The 23,531-nt window shown below is 44.2% G+C and overlaps 1 protein-coding gene across 2 annotated transcripts in view; it reads left to right on the forward strand.

Moving 5' to 3' along the window:
- Positions 1 to 23,531, forward strand: part of MAP4K5 (mitogen-activated protein kinase kinase kinase kinase 5) — a 78,037-nt gene that overhangs the window by 265 nt on the left and 54,241 nt on the right. The window lies entirely within an intron of this gene.

Consider the following 23,531-nt stretch of genomic DNA (forward strand, 5'->3'; position numbering starts at 1 on the left):
GTCGTGACGCTTTTGTTTAAAAGGATTGACTTCTGGGTGCAGCGTTGGGGAAGGGTCCGTCTTTCCGGTCCCCTCACTGGTTTCTTCGAGGTTGGAATTGGTGGATATCGCAGGTGATACTTTCCACGCTGCTGCTAAAGGAGGTAGAGGATGTCTGTTCGCTGTACCTGTATCCAGAACGCGTCAGTTAAAGCACCTGATTAAAAGGGTGCAGATTTATCCCTGAGGTTAATAATAGCAAGCAAAAGGCAGAAGCAGATTAAAGCTCTTCAGAAGCTGGAGAGGAGTTGCAGCTCGCGGTAGAGTTAGTGCTGGAGATCCAGTAGATGCTCGTGAAACGGTGCGTACCGGTGCTCACGTCACCAGAACAACGGCCATGGAAAACGGAAGGTGTAGGTATGGCACGTTCCTCTCGGTGTGCTCCTCTGGGAGCCCCTTCCCCAGACGTCGGGGACGCTCAGCAGCTTTAAGGCTTGGGTTGCTTATAAAGAAAGCCTTCAAGTTTTCAGCTGCATGGGGGCCGCGAAATTTTGCTTTGTGATGCTGTGGAGTGTGTTTAAAATAGCCCTGACACAGCCCACCGTACAAGAAAAAGGTGTGTTACCCTGCCACATGAAAGGCGGCCGTGATTGCTCGTGCTGGGAGAGGGCTCTTTGCTAATGTTCAAATTGAAGTTTTATAGATGGATCTTGTTCCCACCACCCCTTTGAAATGGTTACTTACGGCCTCGGGGAGTTAATTTTAGAAGTTTTCCTGCTGCATATTTACCTTCTTCCCCCTCCCTCCCCCCAAGAGTGCTTTGCATGGATCAGCCAACATCTTTGCTGGGGAATCCAGCACTAAATCCTTTAAAAGGACATTTCAGGTTTCATAAATCTGAAACTCAGCACACCTTGAGCTGGTCTGTTTGGGTATGCCTGCATGGTACAGGGCAGCACGGCGAGAAATAACGAGTTGTGTTGCAGAGAAGTATCCTTATGTCATCTCTTTGCTCTTTGTGGAAAAAGAAGTATTCTGCTTCTCATTATCCTGGTAATTAGTGGGGAGCTGTGCTGACATGTCATACAGCTTCCGGTTCCGGAGCTGGTTTGAATGCATGGCTCTGCTCTGTGCCATGTAAACATATCCCTTTTAAAAAAAAAAAAAAAGCACAGCCCTCCCCCCCAGCTCCGTTCTTTGAGTTATGAAAAACTCTATTCCTGAAAGAGTTTCAGATAGGAATAAACCTAAACCTTCTCATAGTGCAGCCTGGCAAATTTAAATCCAAGTGTTTGGCAGTCTTCTTAGACATCGTTATGAGTCTAAAACAAGTCTAAAATTAATGAGTTTAAAGTAGTTTGAGAGGCTTCATTTGTTTCTAGGTCATTGGTTTGCTCTTTGTTTTTACAAAGCCCTGCAAGAGGGAGGAAAGGCATCAAGGGAATACTGAGTTGGGTGGCACTGGCTGTTATGACAGATATGCAAAGCAAACTTATTTTTTAAAGTCACCGATGTCCTGTTACTTTTAAAAGAAACTAAAGTAAACCTTTTTTCTTGAAAGGACTTAATGTATAAACATAGTACTTTTATTTTTCCGAGTCCCCCATAAGGCTCTGCTTAGCACAGATGGCATATCTTGTGCTTGCTGAGGGCCGTAGTGTTTATAAAATACACATCTTAGTCTAAATGCTAAATACATTTAGTATAAAATACGTTTCTTGTTCTTATGTTGCAGAGCTCTGGCAAAGTTTGCTAGAGAGCGCTCTTAAATTAAAATGGAATTTTCCTCTCACCTCTTCCAAGTGGTTTCTCTGCTCCGTCGCTAATAGTGAGTCACCAGCATCCCCAGCACGGTTGTTTTTAGGATGTCTAAATGAGACAGACCTTTCTGATTGTGGGAGACCTGCCTCTTCCTTGGGTGCGTTTTGGCGGTGGTGGTTCATGCCTCACATTCTTCTTGGGGCATTTGGTAGCTTTTAGAGTAATTACTTCTTTTTTGGATGTTGAAGGCAGAGGTTAAGCAAATATTTGTGTTCGCTATTAGGTTACAGAAGAATATTTAAGGCCTTTCTAAAAATCTCCTGCCCACTTTGCTTTTCATTACTACTATGGAAGCTTAAAACTGAAATGTGTTTTCTTAGTGTTTGTGCTTTTTTTTTCCTCTTGTCTGTCATATGGCACACAATGGTTGATTGTAGGATTGCTCATAAGTACTGGATTGTTGATGTTGGTTTAATTATTATTTTTTTTCCCCCAAAATGCATTTCAGGGTGGGGGAGAAACTATCTGTAAACAAACTCTTTTCTTATCTCTTCACAGTGTGTGTAAGTAGATCAAAGTTTGAGTCTACCAGTCTTGGAATTACGCTTTTCATTACAACCCTAATGCGTTAGTTCTTACCCGTGTTGGGAAAGCTTTTTTTCTCTTTTTAATAGAGGATATTACTGTTAAGCCAATTCCAATCCATTGAAATAATTTATCTCTCAAAGCTTTGTATCAAGCTATCTTAAATTGCTGACTTCCAAAAGAGGCTGTAGTAACAAAGATTGGGTACTCGCCAGAGCTTAATAATACACTGACGGTAGTTTTTTTGTCCCCACTCTGTCTAATGGTTGTCTTCCTCAGCATCGTATCCCTTAACGCTGCAAAGGAGAGATCTACCTGAATGAGGTTTTAATTTGACTTTAGAATCATAGAATCCTAGAATGGGTTGGGTTGGAAGGGACCTCAAAGATCATCTAGTTCCAACCCCCCTGCCATGGGCTGGGACACCCTCCATTACACCAGGTTGCTCAAAGCCTCATCCAACCTGGCCTTGAACACTTGCAGGGATGGGGCATCTACAACTTCTCTGGGCAACCTGTTCCAGTGCCTCACCACCCTCAGAGTGAAGAATTTCTTTCCTTGCAAGATTTCTGTTTGCTGTCCTTGGTCATATACATGGAAGTCTCAAAGCAGTATTTAAAAACAATGTAAGTTTGTTGACGCATCTGCATGGTTGTTCTGAAAGAGGCTTTGTGTGTGTGTGGTTAATGCAGAAGCATCCAGTTGCCCAGTGTCTTAGGGCAGAAAATTAAAAAAGCCGCTAGAAACTGCAAACGGAATTTAATCTCCAGCACTAGGAAGTGGTCCGTCAGATCCTATCCCAGGTAAACTTCTACAGTGTGGTTAGATCCCAGGTCTTGATGAGTTTTTCTGGGTGCCAGCGTGACCTGTCAGTGAACTTGCAGCTTTTCTGTAGTGTCTTGTAGTCTAATTTGTGTAAGGCCAGTTTTGATAACAAGTTCACACCATCGGCTGAATAAGCTCATGTTTCTGCAAGTCCACGATATTTTATGGAAGTACTTGGAATAGTGTAAGACTGGCCCGTTTTGGTTAGCTTGTGGGATTTGGTCGCATTGGAACATCAAGTCATTTGGTTGTATGTACTTGTAGATGTTGGTGCCCTGAAGAGACTTGGAAAATGTGCTGCTTTAGGGTAATAATTTACTTTAGCTGTATCTTAGTGGGATTTCTTGCATGGAGTTTTTGTTTGACTATTTATTACTGACTCAGAATAGGTTTGGTGGAGAGATTTAGGGGAAAGAACACCCTGTGTTGTGGTGAGAGATGCAGGGTCACCACCCCTTGCACGTAAAAAGGAATTTGAAGTCTTCTCCGTGTGTACGTGCCTTCACCGTCAGCCTGTTGACTGAGGAACAGAAGACTTCCACTCACTACTACCTCCTCTGTCTTCTTCTTCCTCAACTATGCAGGGCTTGGCTTTTTTGTGGATTTTAATGCAAGTTAAAACAGCGTTTTAACTAATCTTCGATTTTGGAGAAGGGGAACAAAAGGATGGACTGTCTTTTGGAATGCTCTTGTTTGGCAGCTGAGCTGAAAGATGGTGTGTTGGCTCAGCCCAGCACGCTCCACAGGCTGCTTTTGTGGGATGAATGGCTGGATGTCTGTCCTCACTGAGCGGCGATGATCAAATGTGAGCTTGTGCAGCAGTTCTTAAGCTGTCTTGTTTCGGTTTTTCCAAGCAGGATTGTGAACAGTGCTACAGTAGCTTTCTTTAAAAGTAAGCACAGGGATGAGAAATGTACCCAATTAGTAGCAGAAACTACCCATAAACAAGAGATGCGTTTTTATTGAATATCATGGAAATTTCATTCCTTCTTGAGTCACCTGCTCAGTCTCTCTTCTTCTCTTGGGATTTTTTTTTTTTTAATCTCCCACACCAGATAAAGGCAGGTAAAGAAACCTGTACTGGTTTGCCACTGATCACTGCTGAAGGAAACTAGCAAGCAATGAAACTGAATCGTGGCACACGGAGGCTCTTTTGCTCAAATACGGTTTGAAAAAGAAGATATTTTAATTTTATTTTTTTTTAAAGGTTGCCATAAAAGTGGGACTCTGGCTGGTTTGAATCAGGTTTCAGCCCTGCTTGTGTGGTCCATGCCTTATTCTCAGAGTTCTGGAATATAATTCCTAGTGCAGTCAAAGGCTATTGGGAACCTGTATTTGATATTTTGAAAATAATTCTTCATGTCAGTCTAATTTCACAAGTCATGAGAACTTACCCGTTAAAGCATTGTTCTATTTAAAGTCAGCAGGTTAAGAATGGAGTATGAAGGCTTCGTTTTAATACTAGAACACACTTAGGGTTGTGATAGTTTTTAATCACATACTCCCAACTTTATAGAAGTATGTTTTGGCAGCTGCAGACCAAGTGAATTGGCCATCCTTGATTCAGCACTCCTGTCCCTGCTGAATATACATTGCTTACACGTATAAATTATCATAAAACATCTGTCATGTCGGAGGATTCCACTCTTCCTCTGCAGATCAAAGCGTTCTGGTTAGCAGTGTTTGCTATAGCCATGCCTGAACTCTTAGGTATTCCTGTTTTTCCGTAGGAAGGGTGTTTAGAATGGCATCAAACCAGCACTGTTGAGTTTCTTCTTGCTGCTGTGGAGTTTCTCTTCTGGGAAATTGCAAGCTTTTCTTTTAGGATGCAGTCAGTAGGCTATATTGCTGAGAACTGAGATGCTCAGTGGGGAATTGACACTCTCAGGTTATTCAGGAGTTGGGGGCATGCTCTCGCTTTTCCATTTTTAATCTTTGTAATGTTTTTTTCTTATTGAGCATTTGGTCTTTGTTGTGGAACATTCAAAGCTTTTTGGCTTTAAATATTACCTCCTGTTGCTCATGTTTTCTGTTAATGGTAGGTTCGTGGTGGGAATAGAGTGCTTCTCCCTGTATCTGTTTCTTCCCGTCTCTTACTTTCAAAAGCAGGTAGCCTCTGAAATCTTAAAAAGGTCTCTGATTCCTTTTCCAACTCTTTTGAAGAGGGTTGTCCCCCCAAGTTGGGTCCTCAGAGGAGCCAAAGAAAGAGTGGTAGCAACTTTTCAGTGTGCTGCCATCATCTATGTACCCTCAGTAAATTTGCGGACGACACCAAGCTGGGAGGCTGTGTCGATCTGCTCGAGGGTAGGGAGGCCCTTCAGAGGGATTTGAACAGACTGGATCGTTGGGCTGAGGCCAATGGCATGAGCTTTAATAAGGCCAAGTGCAGGGTCCTTCACTTGGGGTATAAAAACCCCAAGCATCGCTATAGGCTCGGGGAAGAGTGGCTGGAGAGCTGCCTGGCGGAGAAGGACCTGGGGGTCTTGGTTGACTACCGGCTTGATATGAGCCAGCAGTGTGCCCAGGTGGCCAAAAAGGCCAATGGGATACTGGCGTGTATCAAGAATAGTGTGACCAGCAGGAGCAGGGAAGTGATCCTGCCCCTGTACTCGGCACTGGTGAGGCCGCACCTGGAATATTGTGTCCAGTTTTGGGCCCCTCGCTTTAAGAGAGCTGTTGAGCTCCTGGAGCGAGTCCAAAGAAGGGCGACTAAACTGGTCAAGGGGCTGGAAAATAAAACTTATGAAGAGAGGCTGAGGGAGTTGGGGCTGTTTAGCCTGGAGAAGAGGAGGCTGAGGGGAGACCTGATTACAGCCTATAAATACTTGAGGAAAGATGGTGGGGAGGTGGGGGAAGGGCTCTTTACGTTAGCGATGGGTGATAGAACAAGAGGAAATGGGTGTAAGCTTAGTCAGGGGAGATTCAGGTTGGATGTCAGGAAGTATTTCTTCTCTGAAAGGGTTGTCAGCCACTGGAATAGGCTGCCCAGGGAGGTGGTTGAGTCCCCATCCCTGGATGTGTTTAAGAGTAGGGTGGATGATCTACTTGAGGATATGGTTTAATGCGGATTAGGGATGGTTGGACTTGATGATCTCTAAGGTCTTTTCCAACCTAGAAATCTATGAATCTATGAATCTAGTACCAAGGCTGTATCTGTCATCACTTAAGCCATGGAGGAACTGAAAGTCTGTTCTTTTGAGTTTAATGTCCTGTTGGTACCAGTCTTGTCTCCAATGTGATGTTCAGTTGCAGTATTCCTGTCTAGTGCTTGTCCTTCAGGAAATATTCTGCTGGGTAGATGATTTTGTTATTCCTCATTTATTCGTGGTGCAATCAGTGAGTGAGGCTGAGGTGTCCTACGGACTTGCACAGGAAGGAGTTAACCAGAGCACGTTCTTTTGTTCCCTGCATGTTGCACATATTTTTGGAGATGAGTCTGGAACATGAGAGAGGCTTTACATGAGCTGTGCCTTTTCTGCCTTCCATGCCAGAGCTCCATTTCAACACAAGATACCAATTCAGAGGAAGTGAGTAGTGCAGTTCATGCATCCCCTTTGAAACACACGCCCACCCAACAGCAGAGGAAATCTCTGAGAAGGAAGAACGGATCAAAGATCAGAACATTTGCATACCAGTATCTACTTCATCTTTCTCTCCAGAAGATACAATGGTCATTTTCATTGCCCACACATTTGGGTAACTTTGAACGTGCCCAAGATCTATAGCACGGGGTGTCTGCGTGATTCCCAGTTCCATGAGCAGAGATGTGTGATACAAGTACGTGGATCATCCATGTCAGAGAGAGTAGCTCTTCCTGTTGGCAAGGCTGTAACAGAGTTTGCCAGAATATTTCGCTGACACCAGCAACTGTCCATCCGCCCTGCAGCTGGAAAAACAAATATGCTTGCTACCTTTATTCGTGTTTGGCACCTGGCTTCTTGATTACAACTCTGGATGAAAAGGAGAGGCAGAGTCAACCTCAGGTGATTCCATCCGAGAACAATGCAAACTGAGTAGGTCTCCATATTCATAAAAGTTGTTCGTAGACTCAAGGCAACCTTGATGCCTTGCATTTTAGATTGCCTTTTTGTTAGGATTTCAGATGTTACATTTCTTCAAGAAGTTAGAATAGTTCTTTCCCAATTTCTGAAGGCTTCCTAGCAATAACAGTGCTCAGCAAGGTTTGGTGGATGCTGCAGCCTTTGGTTTGTGGTTTATGCCAGTTTTGGTGGCCCCGAGTGTGTTCTGGGATTCCTGTTAAAAGTCAATGAGAAGGGCAGTGTGTTTTGGTCAAGCTTTTGCAGTTGTGATCTATAAAACCAGATGCTACCTTGCTTCTAATGGGAGTAGGTAAATAAGGCAGACCTGACTCTGACAGTAATTGAAAAATAGCAAAAGACATTTTATTCCACCAGACCTTCCCCAAATCTCCTTGCAGAGCCTACCTATGGAAGAGATACTGCAGAAGATCATGTATCTGAACTTCCCATTTGGCCTCACCAAGTACAGTTACCTCTTCTGTCTAATTACAGGGAAGGGGATTCTGTGTTAGGTACCACCACGTTTTTCTCCAAGCTGTTTTTTGCTAGACCGGAGAGCATGTTTACGCAGACAGCACCGTATAGTGTTATTTATCGAGCATCTCCCATCCCTTTCCCTTGTTTTGTTTAGGAAATCTGTTCAAGAGTAGCTTTTCTGAAAAATTTGAGTCCCTTCTGTTTATCAAAATAGCAAAGCAGCATTACTTTACTGAGAGTAAAACACTTTTTCACTCTGTTGCCAACCTAACCAGCTTTGTGAAATCAGTATCTTCATCTGCCAGATAATTTTGAGACCCAGACCTGCCTGCTCACGCGTTCCCCAGCAGCTGGCCCACAGGAAACGTCTCCACCACGTGAAGGTCTGAGCTGTCGGGACCTCCTCGCAGGCTGGATAAACTGCTCTTCCTTCCTAGATCATTTGGGGGAAAATTTCAGTGTTCGATATAAAGAAGTTTCCATTCTTCTCTTCAGCTTTTGGAATTCCTTCACCCAAGCGTTAGAGTAATTCGTTTTATCCAGCATGGTGGGCAGTGCAAGGACTCTCTCAGCCACTCAAAGAGCTGAAGCTGACCTTCCCCTGTGGCGGATCGAAAATGCTGTGCCGAGGAGCTGCAGCTTGACTGTGTCTCTGGAGCTCTCACGCTCTTTTGGTGAAAAGAGCACACGAGAGGGTGAGCAAAGGAATTGCTTCCTGGCTTCTCCTTCAGTCGGGACTGGAGGTCAGGGGCAAATCTGTTTTGTGAGTGCTGTTTTCATCCTGCCCCTGTCAAATCCCAAGGAAAGGGATTCAAGGGGAGACTTGCTTCCATGGAAACATTAGGAAGGCAGAGGAGGCATTAGGGAAAGGGCTAACATCTTGCTCGAAGTCAGTGACCACTAACAGGACTGTTGGATGCAGGACAGCATGTTCCTCTCTGCTGTGTCAAGAGAGTGGAATTATGGGACTAGTGTGTTTAGCATCACAGATTTCCCAAAGTTGCTCGGTTCTGGGACTGCAGGATGCTAAGACATGGTTTGAGCAGACACCAGACAGTACATCATGTGCAGGCAATAAAAAATCTGACATTTGTTGCAACAGAGGAAGACTAAGAAGCTCCAAGGCTTTTGTTCCAAAGGCTTAGCCTCTCTCAGGACTTTTCCCTAGTCTGTTACGCAGTGTGTTGCTGTATGTGTTTCTGCTGACTTCTCTGCTCCTGAAGATAGTACAAAGATCATGCAAGATGCAGTCAGGGATGTCCCTCAGAGCTTTGAGCTGACCCGCAGTCGTGGTGGCCAGAACTTTGCCATTTACTGAACTGATCTGCCAAAACGCCTTCATAATGCCATATTTGATATTCTGGCATATTGGAATTATTCTTCTCCCAAGTCTCCTTCTGCATGAATATAGTGTATAGAAGGTTCGTGTTTTCATAGAGATGAGGAGAATTTGGCTAAACAGTTCCAGAAAGCTGAATGAAACATATTTTCGGGTTAGTGTGAACAGCTGGATTTGTAGCCTATTGAAATGTGAATTTTGAGACATTCCAGAAAGGCAGGTGCTGTTTCTCTTCAGAGAGTGAAGAGGTCATTGCAGGGGGACTCTGGTGGCTTATTGGTAATAAATTGTTCTCGAGCTTTCTTTGTGTAGCTCTTTCCTGTGCAGCATTAAAGGCATCATTTCTTCTTACCTTTAATGTGATGATCCACCCCAAGAGGCTGTGGTTTTGTTCTGTTCTCAGTGGCTGTTTGCTGATCATTGCTATTGAAGCAGTATCAGCTTCATCCCTGGTAGTGTTCAAGGCCAGGTTGGATGAGACTTTGAGCAACCTGGTGTAGTGGAGAGTGTCCCTGCCCATGGCAGGGGGGTTGGAACTAGATGACCTTTGAGGTCCCTTCCAACCCAAACCATTCTAGGATTCTGTGGATATAGAACTGTGTTCCGTTTGCCCTAACTTGCTGTTTAATGTACAGACATGCAAGATAGTAGTTGAATTATAATCATTAGCCTCCCAAAGATGTTGGGGAGATTTAGTCATTAATCTTAAGGGAAGATAAGTGGTAAAAGTCTCTTGCACAGGCACGGAAATCTGAAAATGGTAGGTAGGAGGAATAAAGGTGGGGCCATACCATCTTGTATAGATGGACTTTGTCTTGATAAACTTAACAGGAAGCAATGCCTGATGCGTGTTCATTGCTCTCCAGTGATTAAGACTGCAGGTATTTGTGTTGTAATTATGAGGGAATTGAAAACAGCAGCTGAAATTTTTCTTCTGATGCACTTGGGGTACAGTGGGGTAAGGGGAGGATGTCTGATGGTATCACTTGCAGGTATTCACAGTTGTATTGTCTGTCTGAGGGGGGGGTTGTTAAATTTAAATACAAGGATAGATTCTCTTAAACACCTTTTCTCTTTTCATTTACAACTGGTTTTGTGTTGCCATTTTAAATGCCCCCAGCCTTAACAGGATGATTTCTGTTGCAGGGGAGAGGATGATGGTACAGTACATGGAGGGAGGCAACTCAACTACGCTCAGCTACATGGGCATCGCTTTCGTAGCATTAGCAGCTCACGAGGGGTGAAGGTTTCAGAGGCTGGACGGGGTGTCTGCATAGTCAAAATACCTTCACCAGCATGATATCTAGGAGGAGTCTGGGTCAGTAATTGGACAGGATAAGCAGTTTCTGATAATGCTGTTTCATTTTGTCAGGCATGTCTGCATTTAAATTTAAAGCACTGTTTGAGTTCTGGTCCTCTGCTTCTTGTGAAGAGGCATGACTAACTTTTTGATTAACATAATACCTTTAAGACTTTGCCAAACAGTTCCTGTCTAGAGAGTCTGTTTTTAAATTTGGCTCACAATATCAAAGCGGGGAGAAAGAGTGTCATGAGGCTGGGTAAGGAGATCCTGAGAACGTTTTATGGTCTGCCTTCGCTTCAGCAGTCACAACTGATCGCCGGTTTAGGGTACATGACCATAAATTTTTCCTTTTTCTCATTCTGTGGGTGTTGAGGTTTGTCTAAATCCTGCAGTGGGATGTCTTGAGTGCGAACAGACTGCTGGCTTGAGCAACAAAGTGAGCTCGTGGAGGGGTGGAGGAGGAGGAGGACAGGCAGGCTGTGGCTTTTCTCCATGAAAGCAGGATAGGATGAAATTCTGAAAGACGTGAAGCAGTTGTTGCCTCTGTTTCTCAGAGCCTTGATGCTTCAGGCAGTGTGTGGAAAGAGTGTGTGATACTGCCTGCCACCCGGGCTGGTGGCTGTGCTTGGTTTGCCCGAAGAGAGGTGTGATGCCAGGCTGTTTCCTTATCAGCTCTGTCTTTCTGTGGGATGTGGTCTCACTGGACGTTGAGTTCATCTCGACGTTAGAGCTTTGGCCCTCCTACTCTCTCATGGTTTCTGTTTTCATTATTTCATCCGTGTGTATCGTTTTATTTAGCTACGGGAAGCTTTCTGAAGCATGAAGTGGAATTTGCATGTGATCCCTGTGCAGTTGTCCTTTTATTATTTTTTATTTTGTTATTTTATTTTTTATTTTATCATTTTTTATTTTATCATTTTTATTTTATCATTTTTTATTTTATCATTTTTTATTTTATCATTTTTATTTTATCATTTTTATTTTATCATTTTTTATTTTATCATTTTTATTTTATCATTTTTATTTTATCATTTTTATTTTATCATTTTTAATTTTATCATTTTTAATTTTATCATTTTTAATTTTATCATTTATTACGGGAGTTCAGTCTCTGGTGTTTGTGTGCAGAGAAGAGCAAGAATGGTATCTTAAGCTTCCTGCAGGTGGAACATATTTGCAGGATGTCTCATGTCTTGCAGAGACCTTATAGTATGTGTAATATTACATGTGACAGCTTAGGGTTTCTACTTAAGAATATGGCTATAACCTCTTCTGATTTACAGGGCTGCTTTTTTGTTCCTTTTTTTGCTTTCTGGAGCAGAGGATGCTTGTGAGCTGAGGGGTAGTTTTGGGAATGGGGCTTCCCTCGGACTTGCTATCATGATTTCCTCCAGCTTTCTCAAACACATTGCTTAGTGGTGTCTTGCTCAGGAAGGCTGATCCATGGAAAATCCCTACAACTACTGAAGGAGGAGGATTATATTTGTTGGGAGTGGGAACCGTGGGCTTTTGCAGAGTCAGAGAGCGGATTGTCAGGCTGAGCAGCTTCCTGGGATAGAGGGACATCACCTGAGCAGCCTTGGGGACCACGAGTGATTGAGCAAAGGCAGGTTAAAAAACATTTAGAAACAAAGAGGAATAAGGCAAGATGGAAAATGTTCTCCAGTATATTAAAATTTAAAAATATTTCTTTAAAGTTCCAGTTAAATCATCAAGTCTAACTTACTGTAATATTATAATTTCTGGAGCATGCATATTATTTGAGCGACATGGATTTGGTCCATGTTTTAAGGAAACTGGAACTGGTGAAGTGGGGAAGTCGCTGGCCAAGTGCTTGAAACCAGGCTGGTGAAGTGAAACGGGTGTTTGGCAACTGTAGATTCAGCTGTAGAAAAAATTTGATTCTAGTTTCAAGTTACATCATTTACATGAGTGGATCAGTCAAAACTGAGAAAACTATTAAAACCAAAGAGAAAAATAAAAAAAGTTCCTTCTCTATTCTGGCTAAAAATATGGTGTGAGAGGATAAGATAGCTGTAAAATTGTGAAAGAGATCATGTGTAATGGAAGGCAGCATATTTCCTCTCTTTACTTAACCAGCATAAGTGCAAAACATACTTTATACTTAACCTTTCTCATGTGTCTATTTCTCATGTATCCAGCACATTTAAAAGTTCTGATTCTCTTCATTCAAAGACTTACTAAAATGTTATTTCTGTTTATTTCAACTGAATTCCAGGCTGTGATTTTGAATTACCTGCTGAATTAGAAATATCGCTGATCCCTATTTCATCCTTACAAGATGTAAAGTTAAAATTGTAAATAAATGTTGGGTTTTATTCTAATAGAAACAGCTGAACAGAGGTACCGTCCGAGCAGTCAGAAAGAAGCAGGCATGCTGTAGTAGGTATATACACAAATAAAATTGAGAGGAAATTGTCACATCCACCCCGAAGAGGTGACAATTGATACAGTTCAGGTGCGAACCAGAGCTTAATCTTAGGACAGAAGAAGAATCTCTCTACTCCTATTTGTAACTAATTTTCTTTTAACTTCTTTGATTTACACAGCTGCTTTTTTATTCATTCTTTCTATTCTGGTTGCTGTGTTATTGAACAATAAGAACAACAAAAACAAGAACACCCAGACCTATTTTCTTCATGAAGACAACTTTGTGGTTCCCTTCTTTTAGTTTTGTAACTGTTAGTTCACCTCTGAGGAATTGAAATTTTAAGGAGGCAATTCCTGAAGAGCTTTATTGAAGTTACGATTTTTCTACTTAAATCTGCATTTTTCACCTGCACCTCTCTAGAGTCTCTCAAGTAAATTACAGTACGGAAAAGGGGTCGATAGAGGTTTATCCCCTGGGTTTGGAAGGCAGAAGAGCTTGTGTGAGACCTGAAAAACCAGAGGGGTTTGCCAAACATCTGTAGTTAAAAACAAGCTTGTGTGCATGGCTCAGGTACAGCGTGAAGGACGGCGATTCTGGGCAAAATAGCTTCAGTAGAAGAACCAAAACCTCCAGCAAAATGCATATGCTTGGCTTCTTTGTTCTGCCTAATCTGAAAGTACGTCCAGAAGTAGTTCTTGTAGTTTAGGAAGTTGCAATGAGTTGCAATCTCAGAATTGCAGTTTCGTCTCCTCTTTAAAATGCCAGAAGTGATTCCTCAGCTCTGCCTTTCTGAAGAGACAAATCTTACTGTGTGTTAGCTCATGGTTAGAAAGCAAAGTGGTAAAAATTTTGTTTTGGTAGCAAAAAAGTAAAATGATGGTCTTAAATTCTTTAATGCAACAAAAGTTGCTTAAATTAAAAAAAAAAAAACAAAACCAAAAAACACAAACAAAAAACAGCAATCCATTGCCTTTTCCTTCAGAAACTTGTTTTCTCCCTGCCTAGAAAGCCAGATTCTGGGGAAGCACGGTCTGGTGCTTTGGACCCCAGCCATGGATTTCCTGCGTGACTCTGCCGTGTTGCTTAGTGATTCTATCCTTGTTATGAACCAAATAATCCTGAGTTCTTCCTAGCTTCCCTGAAAGAAAAAATGTTGGTGTCTTCCTTTTGCGTAAAGTTGGGTGAATTGTGCTGTTTTGGCTTGGGAAGGACGTTAGGAGACTGCTACATCTGTTCAACTCACTGATTTTTATGGTTTTTTTAGTGAAAAGAAGAGATGCAGATGCTTTTCTTCACATATTTTGGTTGACACATCTCTTAGTTCTTTCATCTCTAAGGAATACATAAATAAATTCCCCTGCAGCTGATAAGATATGTAATCTTTTAATGTTACTTGAATTTGTTCTCCTTAATACAGTGGGGTTTTTCCTGTGATATGATCTATGCATTCAATGTAGGAATAAAATGAAATTGCTTTACATTTATTCTTCCAGTCTTCTGGTGAAAAAACCTTTTAAAATCCATCTTGGTTTGTAGTTTAATAATATGTTGGAGGTGGATTTTTGTGTTTGTTCCCCCCCCTTTTTTCCAGTTTTGTACCCTGGCCAGTAAATCTGTTAGGCATCTGCTTAATTTTAAGTATATTAGCAGCTTTGTGGGCTGCCTTTGATTTGTATGATCTTATGTTCAGTTCAAAAATGTATATTATTCCTCAGGAAAGTGAGCTGTTTCTATTAGGTTTTCAGAACAATCTAATGCACATAGTTGTAACTTGAAAACATTATTTTCTGTTTTGGTTTTTGCCAGCGGTCTGTTCCAACTGAGTCAAAATTGGGCCTTTTTTTTTTTTTTTTTTTTCTCTCATGTGGTATTTGTTTGTATCTTTTGTGCTGCATTAGTTGCTAAATAGTACTTTTGTGGTCAGGGTCTGTTTCTAGCTTTAACTTTTCAATTTTGGAAGCATCCTGCCAAATATTTTTCGAATTATTATCTGCCAAGAAAATTTCGCAGGAGAATAACCAACCTCTGCTTGGAAGCGTATAGCTGACTTGTTTTTTTTTTTTTCTTCTTTAAATAAATGTTGTTAAGATGTGCACTGATCTTTGCTTTGTTATTATTGTTATCCTTATTGCCATAGCTCTTTGTCCTTCACTAGTTATTGCTAGGAATGAGAATTAAATCATAGAATCATAGAATCATAGAATGGTTAGGGCTGGAAGGGACCTTCAAAGGTCATCTAGTCCAACCCCCCTGCAAGGAACAGGGATATCTCCAACTAGATCAGGTTGCTCAGGGCCTTGTCCAACCTGGCCTTGAACGTCTCCAGGGATGGAGCATCCACCACCTCTCTGGGCAACCTGTTCCAGTGTTCTACCACTCTCATAGTAAAAAATTTTTTCCTAATATCCAACCTGAACCTACCTCCCTCTATTTTAAAACCATTACCCCTTGTCCTATCATAACTGGCCCTCCTGAACAGCCTCTCCCCATCTTTCCTGTAGGCCCCCTTGAGGTACTGGAAGACCGCTATAAGGTCACCCCGGAGCCTCCTCTTCTCCAGGCTGAACAGCCCCAACTCTTTCAGCCTGTCCTCATAGGAAAGGTGCTCCAGCCCTCTTATCATCTTCGTGGCCCTCCTCTGGACCCTCTCCAACTGGTCCATGTCCTTCTTATGTTGGGGACTCCAGAACTGGACGCAGTACTCCAAGTGAGGTCTCACGAGGGCAGAGTAGAGGGGGAGAATCACCTCCCTCGACCTGCTGGCCACGCTCCTCTTGATGCAGCCCAGGACGCGGTTGGCCTTCTGGGCCGCAAGAGCACATTGCCGGCTCATATTGAGCTTCTCGTCCACCAGTACTCCCAAGTCCTTCTCCTCAGGGCTGCTCTCGATCCAATCACCACCCAGTCTGTATTTATGCCTGGGATTGCCACGACCCAGATGTAGGACCTTGCATTTGGCCTGGTTAAACTTCATGAGGTTGGTACGGGCCCACCTCTCCAGCCTGTCAAGGTCCCTCTGGATGGCATCCCTCCCTTCCAGCGTGTCAACGGCACCACACAGCTTGGTGTCATCGGCGAACTTGCTGAGGGTGCACTCCATGCCACTGTCCACGTCACCGACAAAGATGTTGAAGAGGGTCGGGCCCAACACGGACCCCTGAGGGACGCCACTTGTGACCGGTCTCCACTTGGACATTGAGCCGTTGACCACTACTCTCTGAGTGCGGCCATTGAGCCAATTCCTTATCCACCGAGTGGTCCATCCATCAAACCCATGACTCTCTAATTTAGAGAGAAGAATGTCGTGCGGGACAGTGTCAAAAGCTTTGCACAAGTCCAGGTAGATGACATCCATTGGTCGACCCTTGTCCACCGATGCTGTCACCCCATCGTAAAAGGCCACCAAGTTGGTCAGGCACGATCTGCCTTTGGTGAAGCCATGTTGGCTGTCACCCACCACCTCCTTGCTCTCCATGTGCCTTAGCATGGTTCCCAGGAGAATCTGCTCCATGACCTTGCCAGGCACAGAGGTGAGGCTGACCGGTCTGTAGTTGCCCGGGTCCTCCTTGTTCCCCTTTTTAAAAATGGGGGTTATGTTCCCTCTCTTCCAGTCATCGGGGACCTCGCCAGACTGCCACGACTTCTCGAATACAATAGCCAGTGGCTTGGCAACTTCATCCGCCAGTTCCTTCAGGACCCGCGGATGGATCTCATCAGGTCCCATGGACTTGTGCACCTTCAAGTTCCTCAGATGTTCTCGAACCTGGTCTTCAAGTACAGTGGGCGGTGGTTCATCCTCACAGTCCCTGCTAGTTCTTTCCACAGCTTGGGTGGTAAGACAAGAGGCTTTACCATTGAAGACTGAGGCAAAAAATTCATTAAGTACCTCAGCCTTCTCTATGTCCCGGGTAACCAGAGCACCAGTATCCTTCCGGAGGGGGCCTACATTCTCTTTGGACTTCCTTTTGTCCCCTACATACCTATAGAAGCATTTCTTGTTGCTTTTTATATCCCTTGCCAAATTCAATTCCTTCAGGGCTTTAGCCTTCCTCACTTGATCCCTGGTCACTCTTACAGCTTCTCTGTATTCCTCCCAGGCTATCTGTCTCCGCTTCCACCCTCTGTAGGCTAACCTCTTCATTTTCAGTTGGTCCAGGAGCTCCTTGCTCATCCACGCTGGCCTCCTGGTCTTTTTGCCCGACTTGTTCTTCGTCGGGATGCACCTCTGCTGAGCTTGGAGAAGGTGCTCCTTGAATGTAGACCAACTTTCCTGGGCCCCTTGTCCCTCCAGGGCCACCTCCCACGGCACTTTGCCCATCAGGTGCTTCAAGAGGCCGAAGTCCGCCTTCTTGAAGTCTAGGGTACAGAGCTTGCTGAATGGTTTCCTTGCTGCCCCATGGATCTTGAACTCCACTGTGTCGTGGTCACTGCAGCCAAGGCTGTCCTTAAGTTTCACCTCACCCACCAGTCCCTCCCTGTTGGTGAGCACAAGGTCGAGCATGGCACCCCTCCTTGTCGGCTCCTCTATCACCTGCAGGAGGAAGTTGTCATCCACGCATTCCAGGAACCTCCTGGACTGCCTGTGCCCTGCTGTATTGTCTCTCCAACAGATGTCAGGGTGGTTGAAGTCCCCCATGAGGACCAGGGCTTGTGACCGCGAGGCTGCTCCTATCTGGCTATAAAGCGCCTCATCTGCTCTGTCCTCCTGGCCAGGTGGCCTGTAACAGACCCCTACCGTAACATCCCCTATCCGTCTCCGTCCTCTAATCTTGACCCATAAGCTCTCTGTCAGCTCCTCCTCTGACCCCAGGCGAAGCTCCACGCATTCCAGCCGGTTGCTGACATAGAGAGCGACACCCCCTCCTCGTCTCCCCTTCCTGTCTTTTCTAAAAAGCTTATACCCCTCCATGTTGACACTCCAGTCATAGGAGTCGTCCCACCACGTCTCCGTGATGCCAATAAGGTCGTAGCCCTGCTCATGTGCACGCATCTCCAGCTCATCCTGTTTATTTCCCATGCTGCGTGCGTTGGTGTACATACACTTCAGCTGGGCCTCCGACAAAGCCGACTCGCTGGCTGGAGCGACAGGGGTTCTCTTGGACGGCAGTGTAAGTTCGTTTGAACATACCTGCGATCCTTCCCCAGCCTCTGGACCCTCAGTGCTGGCACTGGTGCCATGCTGACAGCGGTATGAATCTGACTTCTTGGCTGGAGCGGCTGGAATTCCCTTCTTCTGTTCTACGGGTACTTCCAGCATATCTTTATCATTCTTGATATTCCCCCCCTCCCCCTTCAAATCTAGTTTAAAGCCCTGCCAATGAGCCCTGCTAGCTTTTGAGCTAAGACCCTGGTTCCCCTCTGAGAAAGGCATGTTCCATCTGGTACCATCAGACCTGGTTCAGGGCTGATGGTAATGTTTTAGTGGCTGCTGAGATCTGGCAAAGCCACTTTGCTTATACAAATCCTTAGTCTGGTTTTCTGTGCTGGAATAAAAGGAGTTAGGCTAACATCATTAATGAGTTTTTAATCCCTTATTGCTTGAGTTAATTGGCCTTGAATAAGAAAGCATCTGAAGTCTGAGAGTGAAAGGTAGGTTCCCCTCCTCCCAATTTTCTCTGCAAGAGATAGACTATCTAAATTTCACCAACTGCCAGTAAAAGTAAATACATTTAAGCCTTATTTGCATTACAGCTGTGCTTAGGAGTGCCAGTCGCAGATCTTACTGCGTTGAGTTCCAGGTTTTAATGTGGAATTTATTTAAACGCTGGTACTTTTATGTATTCTGGGTTCTGCTCCTTCAATAAGGGGAAACTGCAAGTGCTGTAGGTGTGGAAATAGGGAGTGCCAGCTGTGAAGTTTGCCTCCTGCTTTGTACTGATGCATGTTCCTCGTCTGAAGGACGAGGAGTGGCAGTGCCCAGCTGGAGAGCACCCACAAAATCAACGTTTGTCTTCGTACAATATTCAGCTCTGATATCCAGAGCAATGGCTCTTTTCGTAGTGCCGCCGCAGTGTGGACTAGCTGACACAAGAAATTCAGAAATGCACGTAAAAAGTTAAATTAGCATATGAATCTTTATTTTGGGTTTATCCTGAAAAAGTAGTAATGGTGATGGTTGTAAGAGATGGCTCTCTTTTAGTGTACTGAATCTATCAAGTCTCTGTTAGGGAGATGGTTTCTGAAAGCCTCTGTGCCTTTCGCTCTAAAGGAGCCTGGTACTGCCCTCCGGCTCAGAAATCCAGCTGGGAGATTGCGGGGTGAACAATTGCCTCTGGGTCTTTCCACCTCCTAAAAGAGAAGCAGCCCTAAAAATGAGAAGTTGTCGTTAGGTGTCTTCCTCCAGCAGCAAAGACGAGCTGGACACCCGCTTCGCATGCGGGCTGCCCTGGCACACCTTGGGTGATGAACGGAGTGTCGTGAGGACTCTGGATGGGAGAGGCAGTTGTTTCTGTCTGATGCAAACCTCAGCCCGTTCAGTACGATTTGCATTCATATTTCACAGAAACATTCCACTTTTTTTTAAAAAAACTATCCTCTTTTGTTCCTTCTACATTTTAAATCCATCCATAGACCTTCCCGCATGAAGGAGAAGAATGTGTTCAGCATCTGTTACGGAGATGCTCTCAGCACTGAGCAGAAGGGCCTTTGTTCAGTCCAGTACTCTGTTTAGGGTTTTTTAGGATGGGGCTGTGGGGAATTTTGTCTTGGTTTTGCTTATTTTGTTTTATATAAAAGAAAAGAGCAGAAGGAAAAATCGTCCCACAGAGCTGCAGTAAGTGTACCTGTATGGGTTTGGTACATGCACCCATCTAGGATGTAAGATACTGTCCAGGCGATTCTCCTGCTTGTGCACCATCCTGACACCAAGATGTGGATCTGCTCTGAGCAAACAGCACCTTTTACTGTCCTACTCTGAGCAGGGTGCTGCTCAGGTGAGTGTTTCGGGAGGTCATGTTTAGCTGTCAGAACTGCCCTCCCTGCTTGAGTTAACCTTTGCCTGCAACTTTTCAAGGAATTTCTTTCTCAGAGCTTTCAGAGAGTTTGGTTTCTTTTACAAAAGTGCTTTCTTAAGGTACAGGACCGCACAAGGTTGTGGTATCCTTCTCTTGTGAAGGATGGAGCTACTGGAACGAGTCCAGAGGAGGCCACGAAGATGATCCAAGGGCTGGAGCACCTCTGCTATGGAGACAGGCTGAGAGAGTTGGGGCTGTTCAGCCTGGAGAAGAGAAGGCTCCGGGGTGATCTTATTGCAGCTTTCCAGTACCTAAAGGGGGCCTACAGGAAAGCTGGAGAGGGACTTTTTCCAAGGGTGTGTAGTGATAGGACAAGGGGCAACAGATTTAAACTGAAAGAGGGCAGATTTAGGTTAGATATAAAAAATACATTTTTTACATTGAGGGTGGTGAGGTACTGGAACAGGTTGCCCAGAGAAGTTGTGGCTGCCCCATCCCTGGAAGTGTTCAAGGCCAGGTTGGATGAGGCTTTGGGCAACCTGGTGTAGTGGAGGGTGTCCCTGCCCATGGCAGGGGGGTTGGAACTGGATGATCTTTGAGGTCCCTTCCAACCCTAACCACTCTATGATTCTATGGCAATTCCAGGCTCACACAGTGGGGATTAACTCTTGTTGCTTTTAAGCTGGGTTTTCTGAGAAACTTTCTGACTACATGCTGACTTTTTAGGAATCCTCAGCTCTCCAGTCTGGATGTTAAACTCAGCTGATAAAGAGATGGTGTTCCAGAAGTACAAGTTTCTCCTTTTCATTCATCAAGACCATGTCCAGCATTGCTGTTCTTTGCCTTAGTTGCCTGATAGTTTTCCAGCTCTGTTTACAAAGCATTTTTTAAACTGACAGACTGATTTATGTAAATCGTAAGAGTAAGCAAAATTGTATTGTTAATTATGATAAACACTGGGAACACTTATTTGAACTTCTGCATTAGGATGCAATTCAGATTCTATTACAGACCTGCAAGTCACCATCCAGTGAGAACAAATTCTTCTCTAACACATCACTTGCTACTTACTTGAGGGACAAGTTGGAAATCTAATCCAGTCTGGCAGTTCCTGTTGGATTTCTTAATATTGCCTCTTGGGTACTGATTTTTATGGATGTTTGTTTGTGTGTTCACCAAAAAACCTCAAGCAAACAGTGAAACGTCCCAAAAGTTATTGTTGTGTTAGAGTTACTGAGGTCCCCTGAGGACTTGCTGTCCTTCATGGCAGGTCTCTGTCGAGACTGCAGCGTAGCAGGAGACCTCAGGACTCCAGAGTTGGTCTTGTGGGTTTCTCTGTGTGCTGGGAACAGCAGTGAGGAATCAGACCCCTCATCTTGAGAAATAAGTCCTTCCTTCATAGAAATGTCACATCTCTATGTGTGACCAGTTTGAGCATAGGATAAAAAGTGGGATTATGTAAAAGAATGTGACATTTTCATGGGACTGTTTGTATCATACAGGAGAGGGATACTGCACCACAAAGTGAAACCCAGATCCTCATGTAGAAGAGGTCATGGCTGAAGTACTGCTGAAGGGTCTGGTGGTTGTGCCAATATGTGGCAGTTGCTTGATGAAGTTTTGCTCCACAGATGGGCTGGTTGTGGTGGCATCTTCAAGATCCCATCAGCTGCTTCAAGGTTCTGTGCCCCTGCCTTTTGGTACCTATATGCAGTAGACTTGGTTTGTTCAGGTATCCTGCATCAGGTATGTTTTGTATTCCCCAAATGCCTGTAATATTTTTGATTCTCTTTTTTATTCACAACTGAATTAATTGCTGTGCTTCCTGTGTGTAACAAAGGAATCTGTTTTCATGGATTTAGAGCAGCCCTGGCAAGAGATGTTTCTTTGGGTCGCCTTAGTTGGCTGAGAGCTCTAGGCAGTGGTGGATGTGAATTTGGAGATGCAGGCAGGTGAATTCAAGCGTCTAGTTGATGATACTCTGAGATATGGAAAGAACAATGCAGCATAATGGGAATTTCAAAACCGCATAGAGCAGGTTGGGAGTTATAAAGTGTAAGAGGTCAGAAACTGGAAAGCAGAGGAGAAACTTCTATTTCAGTCGCTGGGCAGGAGGTCAGGGTACCTTTTGAAGGTATATACAGTAACTGAGGAGAAGCAGGCAGCACTTGAGACAGCAAAACATTGTGGTCACTGATGAGTGAAGCTTGGCAAGGAATGAATAAGATGGGGATGCATGAGAGGGCTGCCACAGGAGCTGCAATTATGATCAGATTAAATGAAGACACAGTCGAACAAACAGCTCTTCTGGTGCGTTGGGCTGTGGATCCAAGGCTGGAGATCAGATGATGACGTTGGGGCAAGGAGGGGATTTCACCATGGAAATTGAAAATGCTAATTTGGAGGCTGTGAAAATGGTATCGCTGTCGGAATCTTCACCTTCTCTTCCTCAGTGTTGAAGGAGAAGGTGGCTGGACAAGGAGACTGAGTAAACTTGCATTCAGATGTCCAAGTGAAATGATTCTCCAGTTCTTGTCCAGCTCACACAGCTTAGTACTGTGGACCCCCTGAGGTGGAATTGTCTGGCTTACACTCTTAAAAATGAATAAACAGAACTGCAGAGTGCATAACTGGTTCTGAAACCAGTTTTCTGTGTTATTTCTGGTCATTAGCTACAGAAAGTGTCCTACCCAAAATGTGGTTTCTCATGTGCGTTGTTTGGGCGTGCGGTGGGAAGCATTGTGCGGAGGGATTGCCACGGTTGTCACGTTGGGTTCCACTGTCTCACAGCAGCTTTTTTGATGGAGTTCTGAGAAGAAAGTTAAGTCATGGTGGGAAAACCTTATGATTTTTTGTGTGTAATAACCATAAAACTCTCCCACCTCCCCAAAACCCCAGTGCTATTAATAGCACACCTCTCATTTTTGAGTGTGGCGTTCGGACACACCACTGATGTTGTGCCTGGGTTGGAAGAACGTGTGTTGCTCCTGGACTGACAGTCTTAACGCGGGCTCTGTCTGCAGCCAGTCCTTGTTGCAGCAGGCACCGTGCAGATCCTGCTTCAGTTGTTGGGAGAGTGCATCAGGAAAGGGTCACCGTTTGCTTGGTCAGCTCCTAACAGCTTTCTGAAGCATCGGCTGTTTGAGACAGGACCATGGAAGGTTTAGAGGAACCTTTAATCTGCTCTGGTACAGCTGTGTGTATGCTTGAGGGAGTCTGGGTTGCATTGACTGGTGCTGACATACACAGGGGAAAAAAGTGTGATGATTATTGTGCTGTCACAGTAAACTAGTGACATGTAATCTCTGAGGTTGCTACGACTATGGAAGGAGATATTAAAAAAAAAAAGAGGAGTACATGTGTGTTGTTTTATTTTGAAAACAGACTCTGTGTGATGTTCTGTAGTATTAGTATTTAGCTGCTACGGTATCCTGGAAGAGCTGTGCTCAGTGGGATGCTGTCACTCATGCTGTAGCAGGCTGTAGGACAGCCGAAGAGGTGACCAAAAGACTGCTGCCTAGCTCTTCTTTCTCAGTAAATATACTCTGTGTATGACATTGAGCAAAATAAATTCAACCGTGTGTGGCTTACCTCCTTCAAACATACCCTTGTTCTGGTCCCATTCTTGTGTAGGTCAAGTTTCCTGTTGGAGCTTTGCCATCCTTCTGCCAAAATCCTGTAGTTTTAATTTTCATTCTGAGTAATGTGGGACATAATTTTCAGTTTTGAGTCTCCTTAAATAGTTTTAATTTAAATAATTTTAAGATCAGTACTAACAGATAGCAAAAGCTCTGTCTTCCTCTTGGGGAAAGTCTTCCAGCAAGTCCCCTGATCTGTCAAGGAAGTCGGGCTCCACTTCTGTCATGTGGGAACTGGA

Source organism: Tauraco erythrolophus, chromosome 6, assembly GCF_009769465.1.
Source record: "Tauraco erythrolophus isolate bTauEry1 chromosome 6, bTauEry1.pri, whole genome shotgun sequence".
NCBI classification, from domain to species: Eukaryota; Metazoa; Chordata; class Aves; order Musophagiformes; family Musophagidae; genus Tauraco; species Tauraco erythrolophus.